Source organism: Carettochelys insculpta, chromosome 3 (genome assembly GCF_033958435.1).
Source record: "Carettochelys insculpta isolate YL-2023 chromosome 3, ASM3395843v1, whole genome shotgun sequence".
NCBI lineage: Eukaryota > Metazoa > Chordata > Testudines > Carettochelyidae > Carettochelys > Carettochelys insculpta.
Window position 1 is genome coordinate 140,680,462 of NC_134139.1, and position 17,542 is coordinate 140,698,003.

At 49.3% G+C, this 17,542-nt stretch overlaps 1 long non-coding RNA gene across 1 annotated transcript in view; it reads right to left on the reverse strand.

The window, feature by feature from the left end:
* The window catches only part of LOC142010496 (uncharacterized), a 42,686-nt gene extending 26,037 nt beyond the window's left edge, over positions 1–16,649 (reverse strand). The window contains exon 1 of the long non-coding RNA XR_012644814.1: positions 16,613–16,649. This is a non-coding gene — a long non-coding RNA (uncharacterized LOC142010496). The remainder of the gene's footprint in view (positions 1–16,612) is intronic.
* Positions 16,650–17,542: the final 893 nt, after the last annotated feature.

Below are 17,542 nucleotides of genomic sequence, written 5' to 3' on the forward strand. Positions count from 1 at the left end.
CTTAACACTTTTTGAGGATTTAAAGGGACTTCGATGCAGTGAAGGCACTGTGAAGTTTCACACGCAAGCCGGCACTTAGAAGTTTCACACTTTGAAGTTGCCGCAGGGGAGATTCTGACTAGCGAAGAGCTGCATAGACACTGCAGCACTTCATTAGTGATCTCCCAACACCCTAATTACCGTGCCCCCTCTGAAGTGGGGGGCTAGTCTTGACACAGCCTATATGTCTTAAGTACAAGTGAGTTACGCAATATTTTCTGTCCATGTGGCGTTTAAGAAATACATGGGGGTCTTGGCAAATGGAGAGGAAGGGAACATTGTGTGACCAAACAGACCTCCAGACTTGCCAGCTGAGTCCACTCATGTTCAGAAGCTGTTAAGTAATAGGGGCTGGTGGAGAACTGCAGGATCCTGGAACTGGTCAGAGGGCCTAGAGGCTTTTAGGCACACAGGCTCAAATTCAGGAGTGAGTCTAAGGGAGCAATAGGCAAGTGAGTGAACCGCAGGGGAGGCCTGACTTCATTGCAGTGGGCCACAAGATTTGTCATAACCAAGACAGTCTCCTGGGCGAGGGTAGTCTTACTCACTGTGCTTGTGCAGCTAGACCTGGGGGGGTGTCCTGCGTGAACTGTGGCAGCACTTTGACTGGATGCAAAGGCAGCACATGGCTGTCACAGTCACTGTTGTGTGCAATCTGCACACACTTCACTTCACGTGCCCTTGCTCTACATGTGTGTCACTTTACCAATACCAGTAGGACCTAAACTCATAGACCAGTGGTGGGCAGCCTGTGGCCCAAGGTCTTGTCTACACACAAATTGCATCAGTTTCACTCAGGCCTGGACTACTCACAGAGCTCTACCTGTAAATTATAAGTTCAACAAACCCAGTATAAGACTGTTCACACAGAAACACTAAATAACTTTAACATCACCTCACTAGTTAAATCAGTGCAACTTCTAGGTTTAGTCCAAGCCCAAGTTACTGTACTTCATAATTACTCCAGCCTAGCAGTGTCCACTTACTGAGCAACCCTCTTGGCCAGGAGTCACGTCACAGGTACCCACAGTGTATTACTCCTCTCTTATTGGTGGTTGAAGCTCACAGCATCCCTTTCTGGGGCTGATTCAATGGCAAAGATCATACATACTTCAGTGTGCTTAATCACAAAGTGAGCCAAACAATCCAATGAGTCCCCCACATAAAGTCCAAAATCTTGTTCAAACTTAGCTCTGACTTTTCAGCCACACCCAGAGCTCTTTCTCTGTCTCTCTGCTTCTCACAAAGCTGCTAGTCCCCAGCCAGTCCTGGCTGGAGCTTCGCCCTTGAGCCAGGCTTTTGTACTCTTTCCCAGACTGACACAAGCCCAAACCTGCCAGCTTTCTTTAATTTTAAGAGGACCTGATTCTCCATAGCGGAGACTCCTCTCACACTCAAGGCTAGCTTAGCCCCAGGCTCACCAGCTCATGGGCTACCATCCTGTTACACAACTGCATCATTGTGTACTAAGTATGTGCAGCTGTAGACTCACAGCAGCCTAACAAGGTGTAACTTGCACCACTTTGCACATCAATTCTTGTTGGGCTCACTGACGTAATTAGCTAATTTTATGCCTGTGGCAAGAACATAAAATTGTGCCCCCTCATATTTATACATTTGTAGTAGTTATTTTGTAGAAACAGGGAAAGTAATAAATAAATAAATAATAAATGTAACAAAACACGTTTATTCGTTATCCTTATGAGGGCCTCACACCTTCCAAGGACCTGAAGACACCAGCTGTATAAAATTTGTCTGGAAATTAAAGAGTAGGTGCAAAACGTGCCAAGGCAGATGCAACTGAAGAGAACATCTTGCCTGCCAGGAGAGACGGGCAGGGCAGGAGGCACACTAAGGACCAAATTTGCTGGCTGGCATGGATAACAATTGCAGAGAAAATGCATTATCTGGATGGGGAGACAGCACACTGTACACAGTGCCTATCAGAATGACCCTGCCATGAGTAGTTATGGGACAGATAAGTTGTCTGAGGGATTCACACAAGGAAGAAATTGAGCTCTGTTCCCAGGTGGCCCCCTGGGGAGGAGTGTAAGAATGTTATCTGAGTGTAGGCTTGAGTGAGGGAGGCATGGCCTTCCCCAGAGCCTGGAGCAGGGTCTGCAACCAAAATAGTGAGAAGAGCCATTTTTTTCAAATTCAATTACAAAATCAATATATGAAGAGCCTCAATGCATGGGAATACGAGACAGTCCTTTGTAAATAACCTCAAACTGCACTTGTGTCAGTCTCTCCTTTCTTGAGGGAGGATGTGCTGGTAGCTCAGCCATCCAGGTGTTGCCTCATCCTCCCTCACTCCCAAAGAACACCCTATCAAGGAGATATACATCTCACAGAGTTGGAAGGGACCTTGAAAGGTCATCAGGTCCAGCCCCCTGCACTCCCAGCAGGGTCTATCACCATCCACAACACACTTTTTTTTTAATCTACCCTGTCCCAGAACCTTGAAAGGCCCCATCAAGGACTGAACTCACAACAAGGCCATTGTACTATCCTGTATGTGGCGTGAGGCAGAGAGCAGGTCTGACACCATAGGGCTTTCTCTCTTTGTAGCGCTTTACGAACCACTTGCAATATCCCAGGGACTTAGGCACTGGGGTGTAAAAATTGGGTGGTATCTTTGTCAAGAGTACATCAGCACATGAATGGTGCTCGGTGTGGTCTCTGTTTAACAGCCAGCCTGTGTATGTCACTAGGCCTTACAGATGCGACACAGTAAGTAAACAGTTATTTGAACCCCAATGTGCTGGTGCGGTTCCTTCACAGGCAGGAGTCCCAACTGGTCTGTCATACAGATAAGGATGTAGGCAGGGAGGTAAAGTGAGTCACAGGAGGAGGCGTCAGCCACACGCAGCAGGAGGCAGCTCAGGTGACACTGGTGCCTGCTTCCCCCTCATGCCTGCTGCACAGACTGGCACCGAGGCAGCGGGGAGGGCTGCCTGAGCAGGCTGCACCTCCAGGGATCAGGGCAGGGAGAAGTAGCCAGGGCAACAGGTAGCAGAGATAAAGAGGAGGAAGTGGCAGGGAGCAGACTGACCCTAGCCTGCTCCTCCACTCTACGTCCACCCCAGCCTTCCAAACCCAAATTCTCCCCAGAGCCCCACTCACCTGGCAGCCTCCGACACCCCTACAAACCCAGCTGGAGAGTTCCCAGGTGGGTGGGGAGGGCACCGTGAGCACCTGCAGAAGCTGCAGCTGGGGCTGGGTCACCTCAGGGAGTGGAGTTAGCTGGCTGGGTAGCTCTGTCAGAGCTGCATGTGGCTCTTTAAGAGCCATTTGCAGCTCGTTATGCTGCCAGCGGCTGCTGCAGGGACAAAGGCAGCTGCAGCTGGGGGGCCCTGACTCAAATTCCCCCCCAACCTCAGCTGGAGCCGCAGCTGCCTTTGTCCCCATAGCAACAAACCCATGAAGCATCCACATGCCCAAGGCATTCTGTTGACAGTAAATTGACAGAATGCAGCACTTTTGCGGACAGTGTTCTGCCACTTCCCTATGAGGCAGAATGCCTCTGTCGACAGATCTGTCAACAGAAAGCCGGTCTGGACGTTCTGGTAGGCCTTCTGTCAACAGACAGGGCTTGTGGGACACGGGGCAGCCCTGTCTGCTGTGCTTCCAGTTGGCCGGTTTGTTGACAGAGCAGCCGAGCAGTCCGGCCACTCTCTGTCAACAGAGCGGAGTGCTCTTTCGACCTGCTTTACAGTCTGGCTGCGATCGGTTGGCAGAAGTTGTGTTGGAAGATATCTTTCGACAGAAACTTCTGTCACCAGATCGTTCTAGTGTAGACATAGACAGGGAGACCAGAAAGATGGATGAAATATGCAGGTGGAAACACTTATGCACCTTGTAAAGGTGAGCAAAGCTAGGGCCCCGAAGTGCTACACTTCCCACCCACCCTCTGCTACAACCACCCCCAGTTCCACTTTTTGTCTCAGTATTATGTAAAGAACAAACCCATTGTAATTACACATTTACATCACTCTTAGGTATACCACAACCTTTGTGTAACATCCTTGAGAATCTGGTATTTTGGGGCTAAATGGCTAAGGCCTTTCTTTGCACCATCAAGTTCTATTCTTCTCTCTTGCCCCCTGGGGTGGAAATCTATTCTCTCTGGAAACAAAAAAGCAGTCAAGCAGCACCCCAAAGACCAATGAAACAATCCATCAGGTGAGCCCCTGTAGGAAAGCCCCACCCCCTCAGACCACAGCCACACCAGAACAGACTCAACACCTAAGGCACAGAGAACCGAAAACAGCAACCAAGGTTGACCCTGTATACCATCTCCAGCTCTCTGCACCCCAAACACCGAGTCTGCTCTGGCACGGCCACCGCCCAAAGAAGTGGATCTGCCCCATGAAAGCCCACCCAATAAATCACCTTATGCAAAGGTCAGATTTAAAACATGACAAACTTGCAATATTCTGAATGTTTAAATTCTTCATTGTCTCTGTCCTTTTCTTACAGTCAACCACAAAGACAGAGACGGGAAACACGTGGAGACACACATAAGCAAGGCAGGTATGCTACTAAAAACATAGCGTTCTGGTAGCCCTGAGAGCTTGCTGGCTCTTTGTATTATTGGCTGTCAGCAGCAAAACCACCGTGTCTTCTTCCCCATCTGACAGGGTCAGAATTAAAAAAAAACAACTCCCCATTAGCAAATGAACATAGGAACTCCAGTGGTGAGTCCTGGTTTGATGACAAGGGTGGTGAAATGTTAGTCTGTTCCTTCTGCTTCTAGGGCAGGTAACCCACTGGTCAGGTGTGCTGGTATCCTCCTTTGTGCCTAATCCACTGAAAAGGAGTCTATTGCAGCCAGTAACCGGGGAGCCTGGCTCTCTAGATTAAGTTGGACAGACCTCAGGAGGGTTCAATCCTGGCCATACAACTATTTATGTGTCACCTCAGCAAATGTGCTAGGGCTTGAACTAAGGACCTCCAGAGCCAAAGGTGTCAGTCTCTGCAATTAAAGACCCAGGATCTGTTATGGGTGCTGCTGTAAGGGGCTCACACTATCTGCAGCCCAGGTACAGAGAGACGCCTAACAAACACCATCAGTATGCGACAAACACAACTGCCTGTCTCTCTCCTAACTGAGAGGCTGGGGAATTCACACCTTCTATTCACCCTAGCAGTGAGAGGTCCCTCCCCATTACAGTAACAGGACAGTATCTACAGGTGGTACTTTCTGATGGTGGAGGGATCTTTAGTCCAGCAGTCAGAGACCCAGCAAGGTCCCTGTGGTGCGAAGCTGAAGCCAGACGAATTAAAATCTGCTTTGTATTTCCATTTTGAACAGGGAAGGTAGCAAGCCATTGGAACAATGTATCTCAGCCTGTAGTGGATTCTCCCCCACTGGAAATCTTTAAATCAATAATGATGTATTGCTGGAAGATGTGATTGAACTTGGGCATTTATTTTGGGGCTTTAGGCAGCAATTAGCTAGTAAAATCTAAGCTCCGCGTTATGCAGGAGACGAATGATCATAACAGTCATTTCTGGCCTTAAGACAGATAATATACAAGCTGTCTAACTGTGCCTCATGTCTATTTCCAGGATAGCTGGGGATCCCACCCCTCTCGCCCCAGGAGATTTCATAGCAGTCCAGTGCCAGCACACCCTTTGAGTCCTTCCTTGTGCTGACTTCTCTGCCATTTGTGGAAAGCTTCTGTCCTTGATCAATATGATTAAAAACACCTGACTGAGATCAGTGACATACACATTCATTAGGTTGTGTTGGCATTTTGTAATGGCTGCACTGGAGTCCTAGCTTCAGGGGTCAGCAACCCTGGCACAGGTGCTCAGTTCCAACCCTCCTCCCCCATGCAGCCAGGAGCTTGCTCAAAGCCCTGCTGCCTGTGGAGTAACAAAAGACCAGCTAATGCTACCAACCACCACCAGGGTAAAGCTCTGCATCTTAATGTATTTATGAATGAAGCTGTTGTCAGTAGGACTACTAGGCTGTGTCTACACGTGCCCCAAACTTCGAAATGGCCATGCAAATGGCCATTTCGAAGTTTACTAATGAAGCGCTGACATGCATATTCAGCGCTTCATTAGCATGCGGGCGGCAGCGGCGCTTCGAAATTGACGAGCCTTGCCGCCACGCGGCGCGGCCAGACGGGGCTCCTTTTCGAAAGGACGCCACCTTCTTCGAAGTCCCCTTATTCCCATGAGCTCACGGGAATAAGGGGACTTCGAAGTAGGTGGCGTGCTTTCGAAAAGGAGCCCCGTCTGGATGCGCCGCGCGGCGGCAAGGCTCGTCAATTTCGAAGCGCCGCTGCCGCCCGCATGCTAATGAAGCGCTGAATATGCATGTCAGCGCTTCATTAGTAAACTTCGAAATGGCCATTTGAATGGCCATTTCGAAGTTTGGGGCACGTGTAGACGTAGCCCTAGTGACTTAAAAAGCGTCACCAACACTTGGACCATACAGCGGGTCAAAACGTCAAATTTCGGCACTCTGCCTCGGAAAGGTTGCTGACTCCTGTCCTAGCTAGTCAAGGAAAGGGAGCGCCCTCAGAGAGCTAGAGAGAAGCTGCACCTTGAACAGAACCAAATGAATCCCAGAGGGAAGGCAGTCGGTTTGGGAAAACATTTGTCTTCCAAGGCATCTTTTAGGCATTCAGTGTCTCCCCTACTCCGACTAGCATTCTCCTCTGGGATCTACAGCAGCTCTCTCATGTGTTACACCGCCACACACAATGTAGGTGGCTGCCAGCTGGAAGATACAGTGTCCATACGTCAGTTAATATTCCACATCAGTGTAACTTATACAGGGACCACAGCAGCGATCTCTTTGTAAGTGAAGTACTGTGCAGTGTCAGCCCCAGTCACTAATGCAGCAGTTGGCATCCAGAAATGTCACCAGTTCACTCCCTTCAGTTCTGTCCTTCTGATTGTCCAGGCAATCTCCTTAACATGGGTATTAAGCAGAGCCAGATTTAGATATCCGCAAAACTCAGGCCAGTACGTCACAAAGCGAGGAGAGAAAAATGAACCTCAAAGATGTACTCTGAATCAGTTCATGGCAGCATAGATAGAGGAGGCTGGGTTCCTCCATCAAATCAGAATGTATGATTTCTAGCTTGCTTATCCCAAAGAGTGTCCGCTGGTGATTCTGGGGAGCATTTTCTTCTTCCAGTGCTCCAAATGGGGAAATAAAACAAAGCAGCAAGTCACATTGGATTGGTCAAATGTTTGTCAACATTTTATTACAGGGAAAGTCTGTCTGAATGAACCTTAATCATTCAGAAACTATTGCATTGTTTGATGGGTTGATATTTTGATGATAAAACTGAAAACATTCTGGTTTTGTTTTGATGTTTCATCTAGAAAAAGCTTTTGTTTCAAAAACAAAAACAAGAAAAGTCTGGGATTTGATTTTTGGGTGTTCTTTTTTTATCCTACATTCTCTCCCTGTTTTAATTCCCTCTTATCCCAAAGGTGACTATGTTTAAGAAGGGCAGAGGAACAAAGATTGACTCAACCTCTAGAATGTTTGCAGTTTTCAAAAACTGAAATGAAAATATTTGTTCATATTTTGAACAAAGCAACAAACTTTGTTTCACTTTTTTATTGGAAAAAATCCAAAAGAACTCAACTAAAATGTGAGATAAATAAAATAGTTTAATTTGAACATATTCATGGAAATAGATACAAAGAGGAAGCCGTGCTAGTCTATACACTATCAAAACAAAAAGCAGTCAAGTAGCACTTTAAAGACTAGCAAAATGGTTTATTAGGTGAGCTTTCGTGGGTCTGTCCCACGAAAGCTCACCTAATAAACCTTTTTGCTAGTCTTTAAAGTGCTACTTGACTGCTTTTTGTTTTGATGGAAATAGATATACAGGTGGAGCCTATAAGTGGTCATCCAGCTAACTAAAATCATCCCGGTTTACAGGGGGGTGGTTGTTGGACAAGAGAGTTCTGAAGTAGAGAGGTTCAACCTGTACATATTTTTGAGACGCTTCCACCCTTATTGGCCAAAATCTTCCAAAATGACCACTGATTTTGGGATGCTTCATTTTTGACTACCTTGTCAAACATTTTGCCCAGTTCTAGTCAGCAGCACGGCCAGGCAAGTCGAAACAGTCTGGTTTGGTTTTTCAAGTGCCAGATCCTCAACTACAAGCTGACAGAACTACCTTGGAGTTAGAGAGCTGTGCCAGTCGAACAGCTGACCTTCAAACTCTAAAAGGTTTTTGCCTCTAAATGAAATCGTACTTTTCACCTTTTCTGTGTCCAAAGAGCAGCTATAAACCTATATTCCTTATGGATTTGGCATTGGGCTTTAGCTCCCAAGCACTCCTACTCAGGCTACATCTACACTACATGATAAATTTGTTCTTATTAAAACTGATTTTGTAAAGCTGGGTTTTATAAATTCAAATCTGAGTATCCTAACCTCCCCACAAAGCCCCGACAAAGTTGAGTTAGTACAGATGCACTAAATCACCAAACATTGACTGTTGCAGCAGTGCCTTGTGAGAACCTATACCCCAGTTCCCGCAGCCCCGTGGCATCCTGGGTATTTTTGCTGGTGCAGTATGGGGAAAAAAATGCCCTGCAAGGGGTTGTGGGTATATGGTGTCATCTTCCCACATTGAATTGCCCTCGTTCTCCTCCTATGGAAAGCAAATAGTCATTTTTTTCAGAAGAAGACTTTCCCCTAGTTACAGCCAGACTCCAAAAATCTTTGCCGTCAGGGGAGGCCTCCCCCCAGTGACACCCAGCTCCCAAAATCTTAAATTTGCGGGCTTCCTGTTACCTTGCTTCCTGCACACCTGGAGGGCATTGGCCAGAATGGAGGCCCATAAAACGGGTTCAAATGGAAGCTGTTTCCACACTGCCATTTATCCGAACACTTACATTTGAACTTTCCATTAATCCCACTCGGGTTGCCAGAGTAAGAATATCAGCCGTAGTGCCCCTAAATTCAAAATAATGGTATTTGCTGTGTGAACAGTCACAATTTAAAATCGAGCTAAGCGCCTTAGATTCAAATTCTTTCTGTGGTGCAGACATAGCCTCAGCCTCAGATCTGACCTAGCCTTTCCCTCCCCTGGCAGACAGTGATGCTCTGTAAGAGCTGTGGCAGGGTTAGGAATGGATGTGAAGCCATGCTCTAGTTTTCATGTCTGCAGCCCTTGTTGGACATCTGGGCTAGATCATGTATGCAAATGAGCTTAGTGGCTTCCATTCAGCCACATCACTGTACCCATCAGGCCAATTACTGATCATAAGTCACTTTTTGCAACATCTTCTTTATCAAAAACACTGCAATAGCTTCAAAAGTTACATTCTACTGTAGAGTTGCCACAGGGCTGAACGTTTCTTGGATGTCTTTCATCCAAGCCCAGACCTACGCAGTCTGAGATTATTATGTAATGCCCTATGGATCGTGATCATGATTAGGAACCAGGGTCTTTCTGTGCTAAGAATGGTAAAGACAAAATAAATAGTCCCTGACCCCAAACGCTTACAAGCCATGCATAAAATGAGAGAACAGGTGTGTCAAACAAATATGTAGTAAGACCCATCAGAAGATGGGAGAATTGAAAGAACAAAGCACATCCATCATTAGCTTTCTCAAATAGTTGTAGATCCTGTGCGTGAAGACTTAGAAGTTGCCTAGATAAGTGGTTATAATTAATCACATTTATTATGTGCAATATAGTGCTGACAAGTAATATGTAAAGCCACTTGGCATTCTAAAAGGCACAATTGAAAACAATTATGAGAAAAATTGATTGAGATGAAACATTTCAACATAAGAGTGTGAGTGAAAATTGGGAGTTAAGAGAATTTCTCCAGATTCCCACAGCCTACAAGTCAATAATCCTAAAAGAAAGGTTATACAGTTAAGACATCTTGATTAAGCAGAAATGAAATAACATATATGCTAAATCAGCTTCAAATCGTTTAGGTTACGTCTACACTTGCATTCCTCTTTTATTTTTAGGAATAAGGGTTCTTTTAAAAATGGGATTTATTTCTGAAAGAGACACATCTACACTGCTTTTTTTTCTTTTGAAAGAATCTCTTTCAAAAAGAGATTATGCAAATGAAGCACAGTATATGTAAATTAGCACTTCATTTGCATTTCTGATTTTCTCCATTTGCATTCCTCTTTCAAAAAAGGAATGCAAGTGTAGACATAGCCTTATTGATGAAATTACAACTTCGGTTGACAGAGGTAACTATTAAAACAATATACTTTAATGAGGCATTTTTACTTACCTCCATGAGACATTCTGATTTTGAAAACAGCACACTTCAAGAATCAATGCAGTCCATACTAAATAGATTAAAAGCTGGTTAACTGATAGATCTCAAAAGGTAGCTGTAAAAGGGGAAATTTTATCTCATGCAAGTGTTCCCAGTACACTTCTGCTGGAATCTGTTCTCAACATAGTGATGCAAATTGGTGTAGAGGTAGATGAATAGAGCCTACTGACATTTCTGATGACCTTTTTTCAGGGAAAAATACAGACTTAGCAACACCAAACCATTTTGCAAAAAATCCTTCCATGAATAAGCAGAGGAATATTGAGTAGAAGTAAGGTGGTGATATTACAAATGTCTCTGTCATTAGACAGACCATTACTGAAATTTTATGTTCTATTGTGGTGTGAATAATTCAAAAACTGGAAAGGGCTCAGAAAAGAGCCAAAAAAACAATCTGAGGTCTGGAAAGCCTGCTTTACAGGGAGAGGCTACAGAAGCTCAATCTATTTAGCTTAACAAAGTCTGTTGAGCAGTAACTTCATCGTGGTCTATAGATAGCTACATGATTAAAGAGACCTTACCTAGTAGAAAAGTGTGTAACAAGGAGTTAAAGCTAGACAAATTCAGATTAGGAGTAAAGCACATATTTTTATTAATGAGGGAACCATTGTACCAACTCATCTAGGGATGTAATGGCTTCTCTACAGCCACGTCTACATGTGCCAGCTACTTCGAAGTAGCCGCGCCAACTTCTAAATAGCGCCCGCCGCGTCTACAGGTGGCGGGTGCTATTTCAAAGTTGAAATCGACGTAAGGCGGCGAGACGTCAAAGTTGGTATCCCCATCAGGGGATGGGAATAGCGCCCTACTTTGACACTGAACGTCGAAGTAGGGCATGTGTAGCCGATCCGTGTCCTGCAACATCGAAAGAGAGGGGTCCGCCTTGGCAGCCATCAGCTGAGGGGTTGAGAGACGCTCTCTCCAGCCCCTAAGCTCTATGGTCGCCGCGTGCAGCGGCCCCTTAAAGCTCCCTGCCCCCTGAGTTCCTGTGCAGGAAGCTGAGAGCGCGTGCAGGCAGCAGCACTGACACACAGCCAGCCTGCATGCATCTCTGCAACCCCAGGCCACCACCCCTGCAGTGATGGCTGCCCGCCAGCCCCCCAGGCGCCCCCAGGGCCCACCCCCTCAAGGGGAGCCAGGGCTTCCAGCCTGGCAGCCAGCCTGGGAAAAGGCAGCGGGGCCCCCCTGGATGGAGGCCAAGATGCGGGACCTGCTGGGGCTCTGGAGCAAGGAGGAGGTGCTCCAGGTAATGGGCAGCAAGAGGCGGAATGCGGATGCGTTCGCTCAGCTGGCCGAGGGCCTGGCTGCCCGGGGTCACCCTGCCCGCACTCCTGACCACGTCAGGAGTAAGGTGAAGGAGCTGCAGCAGGGTTACGCCCAGGCCCGGGATGCGGCCAGCTGATCTGGGGCCACCCCCGCCACTTGCCCCTTTTACAGGGAGCTCAGGTCCATCCTGGGCCCCCGGCACACCTCCTCCCTGCTGGCCACTCTTGACACCTCAGCCGACAAGCCCCAGCAGGCCCCGGAGGCGGAGTCCACCCCAGAGGCAAGCCCTGCACCCCAGGGTCCCCCCCAGGAGCCCACCCCTGGGATGCTGGAGGAGGAGGAGGAGGAATCCTCCTCCAGCGATGGGGGACTCCACATTGCACTGTCATCCCGGCACTCCAGCAGGGCGTCCGCCCAGAGGGTGTCCCCTGACCTTGGGAGCAGACCGTCAGGTATGTACCCCCCCCGGTGCACACCCACGGGGTTAAGGGGCGGGGACAACAGCCATGATCAGGGCCCTCCACATGCCCAGATGACTATGGCCCCAAGGACAGCAGTGCTATGTCCCTCAGAAGAGTGTATCAGCCCCTGCCCCCCAGCAGGACAGCGCCATGCCCCACCCCTGGGGATGGGGGGAGCGGAACCTAGGGTCCCCCGGGGCGGGGGTGGGACACCCATCAGCAGCAGCAGCATCTCCCGGGGACGGGGATGGGGAAGCAGCAGCAGAGGGGTGGGGGGACAAGGGCCACAGCTCGGACCCCATACTAATGGCTGTCTCCACTCTTCTCCCCCCTGTGTTCCTCAGCTGCACCATCGGAGGGCCCGGAGAGAGCCGGCGAGGTGTCAGTGGTCCCGGAGAGCCCACCGGGGCCATCCCAGCAGGCCAGCCCCTTGGTGAGCACCAACCAGCCCCAGGGCAGGGCCGCCAGAGGAGGAGCCACCACCAGAGGACGGCAATGGACCCCCAGCTGCTCGTGACCCTCCGGCGTCAGCTGGAGGTGTCGGAGTGGCGCTTGCGGGTGGAGGAGCAGTGGCTGGAGCTCCAGGAGTGTGCGCTGGCCTGGCGCCAGGAGGCATGGGGCGCCTTCATGTGCACCCTTGACTGCATAGCGGATTACCTGGCCCCCCCATGCTGTGCCGCCCGCCGCTCTACCTGCCCTGCCCGCTCCACCCGCCACTCCAACCGCTATCCCACCGCTGTCCGCCACCCTGGGGCCTCCCGCCAAGGGGGACCTGGGGCCTACTGACACCCACCAGCCATACCTGCCGGTTCGCCCGGCCCCCAGCCAGCCTCAGCCAGGACTGAGGCCGAGGCGAGGGTCGTGCCCGCCAACCCTGGGCGCCGGACAATAGAGGGGTATGGGGCCCAGGACATGGCCCCCTCTCCACTTTTGTACATATCCCCCATCATACCTATTTGTTGTATATAGTTTGTGTTACACCCCTGCTCTGTTTTATATGGTACCTGCCCCCCCATGTAAATAGTTCCCCCCTTTTGTTTTGCTCTCTCTCTCTCTCTCTATATATATATATTTATTTGTACTATTAATAATAAGAAAAATCACCGGTTTTGGTTTCAAAAACAACAGGTCTATTTTTATTTGCAAGAAAAGGGGGGTTGTGTGCTCTTGGGTGCTCTGTGGTGTGGGTGTGGGGGCAGGGAGTGTTGTGGAGGATGGGGGGGTACAGGTGGGGGCCTGCCAGTGTTCACCCCGCAGCCTGGTCGAAATGGGTCCGCAGGGCCTCCCGGACCTGGATCCCCTCGGGGTCCACCTAGTGACTGGGGGCAGCGGGTGGCTGCATATCAGCCCTGCCAGCCTCCACAGCCCAGCCCTGAAAGAATGCCTCCCCCTTGCTCTCAACCAGGTTGTGGAGTGTGCTTCATGCGCCCACAATCCGGGGGATGTTGGTGGGGCCTGCATCAAGGCGGGTGAGGAGACACCTCCAGAGCCCTTTGAGGTGGCCAAAAGTGCGCTCAACCACCTGGTGCGCATGGTTCAAGCGCGTGTTGAAGCGCTCCTGGCTGGCAGACAGGTGGACCATGTAAGCATGCATGAGCCAGGGCCGGAGGGGGTATGACGTGTCTGCGACGACGCAGAGGGGCATGGTGGGGTCCCCCACAGGGATCTCCCACTGGGGGATGTAGGTTCCTGCTTCCAGCTGGTGGCACAGGCCCGAATTCCTGAACACCTGGGCGTCGTGGGTGCTGCCAGGCCACCCAACATAAATATCCAGGAAGCAGCCCCAGCTGTCCACCAAGGCCTGGAGGACCACAGAATGGTAGCCCTTCCTGTTCAGGAAGCATCCTCCGCTCTGCTCTGGAGCACGGATGGGGATAAGGGTCCCATCCAGAGCCCCAAAGCAATTTGGGAAGCCCAGACTGGCAAACCCCATGATGGCAGCATCCGGGTCCCCAAGCCGCATGAGCCTGTGGAGGAGCAGGGCATTGATGGCGTGGACGACCTGCAGGGGAAGGACATGGGAGAGCACCAGTGAGGGGTGTGCAGGGTGTGTCTGGCCCTCCCCCTCCAGAGGTCTCTCCCCCCCAGGGCTCCCTCCCGCCCCCAGGGCTCCCTCCACCCCAGGGCTGCCCTCCCCCCAAGGGGTCGCCCCCCCGTGGGTCCTCTTACCTCCATGAGGACAGCCCCGACGGTGGCCTTGCCCACGCCAAACTGCTGGCCCACAGATCGGTAGCTGTCTGGAGTGGCCAGCTTCCAGACAGCGATGCCGATCCGTTTCTCGATGCTGAGGGCACCCCGCATGAAGGTGTCCTGGTGCCTCAGTGCCGGGGTGAGCCACTGACAGAGCTCCAGGAATGTCTGCCGGCTCATGCGAAAGTTCTGGAGCCAGCGGTCATTGTCCCACTCACGGAGCACCAGCCGCTCCCACCAGTTGGTGCTCATGAGGTAGCTCCACAGCCGGCAACGTGTGTGGCAGGCGGGGTCGGAGGGCAGCAAAGTCTGGGGCTGCTTCCTCCTCCCCTGGGGGCAGCTCCTCTTCTGTGAATAAAAGGTGGTCAGGTGCCTCCTGCATAGCATTGAGCAGGGCGAGCACTGCTCCTGCAGGGGCGGCTGCGTGGACCTCTGGCTGCTGCTGCTGCTGCTGGGGGTCCATACTGCTTCGACGAGGTGTGCGTGCCTATGGCTCTGCAGACCGCGTGCTGTGCAGGCTGAGTGCGTCTGGGAGGGGCCCTTTAAGGGAGTGGCTAGCTGTTGCCCCGGAAGTGCTAGTCCGCCCTGTGATCCCATCTGCAGCTGTTCCTGGCACCCTTATTTCGATGTGGGCCGCTTGGGCATGTAGACGCTCCCCTGCAGCGCCTACTTCGATGTAGTGCTGCCCAATGTCGACGTTGAACGTCGACGGCACCAGCCCTGGAGGACGTGTGGATGCTATTCATCGAAATAGCTTATTTTGATGTCGCTACATCGAAATAAGCTATTTCAATATAGCATACACGTGTAGACATAGCTTATCACAGGTACCTTTACATTATGACTGGTTATCTTTGTAGAAAGGTATGTTTTAGCTCAATTAGCAGTTACAAGCTTCATGAAGAAATCACTCATAAAATTCAGTGGCCTGTTGTTATGCAGGAGGGCAGAGTAGATTATATTAATGGTCCTGGGTTTCATCATGTTTATGGTCTACAAGAATGCAACATGATAAAGCAAGCCCTGCCCTGCCCCGCCATTCACTAGAAGTGTTCCTCTCAAAGATGTTCCTTTTATATTCAGAAGGCATGCCACACTCAAGGATTTTGGGGGTTTTGTTTTGGTTGGGCTCTTAGGGCATGTCTACACCTTACAGTTATTTCAGAATAGCTTATTCTGCACTTATTATTCTGAAATAAGCAATTTTGGAATAATGCGCCCATACCACAGGGAAGCCCTGGAATAAGCAAAACTTATTTGAAAATAGCACGTCCACGCAAAATAGAGCCTATTTCACATTACAGCCCCTGGAAGCACTCTGGGCTATGTCTACATAGCAGTGTTATTTCAGAATAAACTATTCCATTATTATTAGTATTATTTTGAAATAGCCCCTATTGCCTGTCTATACAGCCCATATTCCAAAATATTTAAATCAAATCAAATCGAAATCGAAATCATGGATGGCTTATTTTGAATTCTGTAAACCTCAGCCTAGGAGGAATAGCTCCTCTTCCAAAATATCTATTTTGGAAGAGGAGCTATTCCTCCTAGGCTGAGGTTTACAGAATTCAAAATAAGCCATCCATGATTTCGAAATTATTTCAGATAGAGGTTTTGCTGTGTGGATGCTCATAATGTTATTTCAGAATAGCAGTCATTATTCCAAAATAATTTTGCTGCGTAGACAGACCCTTGCTGACTTAGCTTTTTAACTGATTACAAAAAGTGGTGTCTCACTGTGAAATATTGGCATCCAGTATGTTTTTTTTTCATCAGAAACAGAAAAACTTCCTGAAACATTTTTGTCCTTGGGGCCTTCAAGCAGCCTCACTGTAAAAGACAGCACTTCTCAGTGATCACCCCTGCAGGATAGCTAGCTCTGCGTCTCACATAAGTACAGTGAGCCCTCGCTTTAATGGACTAATGGGGGGAAGAGGTGTCCATGAATGCCGCAGTCTGTCATATCCAAATGTCTATACTGTACGATGATGCACTGACCTTCCCAGCCCATCACTCACTCCTGTCCTCTGCCCCCACACCTCCATCTCCCTCTCCCAAGTACCTGGAGAGGAGCTGAGTGCTGGCTTGGCTCCTTCCACCTCCTGCAGTTCTCAGCGCTGCAGCTCCTCCAGCCCCATGCCCCGAGCTGCCCACACAAAGGTAGAGTGTGGCCGCCCCCAACCTGCCAGTGGGCAGCAGCCTCCGACACCACAGCTGCTGCTCAGCACCACTGCAGGGAGCGGCGGCCAGGTGCTGATATGACCCACCCACATGGGGATGCAGGAGGAGAGCTCCTGCACCCTGCCCCAGCTCTCCCACAGCTCCCCCAGCCCCATCAGCCTCACCTATTCCAACAGGTTGTCCAGCCTCAGTGGTGGCTCTGGTGAGTCTCTGGCATTTATTTGGGGGTGGGGAGGGGCAGAGGGGCTGGCAGACAGTGTCTGTTATTTCCAAAGTCCGTTATATCAGGGTCCGTTAAGTCGAGGGTTTAGTGTATTACTATGTCAGTGAAATAAAAAGGGATGCTGCCCCTGCAAGCAATCTTTAGACTGAAATATTTCACTCTATTTTCAGAGTTAAACTTGGCACCCCCCTACCCTAAGCATAGCATCCAGTACAAGATGTAGTGCAACTATGTATGCTTCTGGTATGACCTCATACATTCCTATCTCTAGGACTCCCTGTTGTTCTCTTTAGCAATCTGGAGCAGGAGGTAATCATTTTATTCCAAGCTGCAAGTCAGCGTGCCTCCTGGCTGGGTTCCCAGTTCATCTCCATTTTGTTCCCGGGCTGCAGCCAGCAGGCTTTTATTTGAGATATTGTTTTCCTAATTCCTATCCTCGTGTCCCATCAGAAAGGCTGCCCTCTTTCCCCCACCACACTTATTCTTTTATTCACTTCTAACGGTGTCGAGTGTAAACAAACATTAGAATTTTTGTGTCTAAAAGAGATTAGAAACACAGATAATCTGTATATTGAAATTAGAGTTTGAAATGAGTATTTTAGCATTCAGCTGATATTTGAATGTGAATCATTCAGACTAGAAATCCAAGAGTTCTTTTTAAATAACTTGATCAAACACCAGATATGACGTCACAGATTTAGCTTAATTGGTAGATGGATAAGGCTGCTCTCTGCTTTAAGGATGAGAGTGAAATAATTGCATGTCTCTTAAACGCGATTAATTCTGACAATAAATGTATATCTTTTCCACATAGCCCAATACTAAAACGAAGCCCTGACATCACCAAATCACCACTGACAAAGTCAGAACA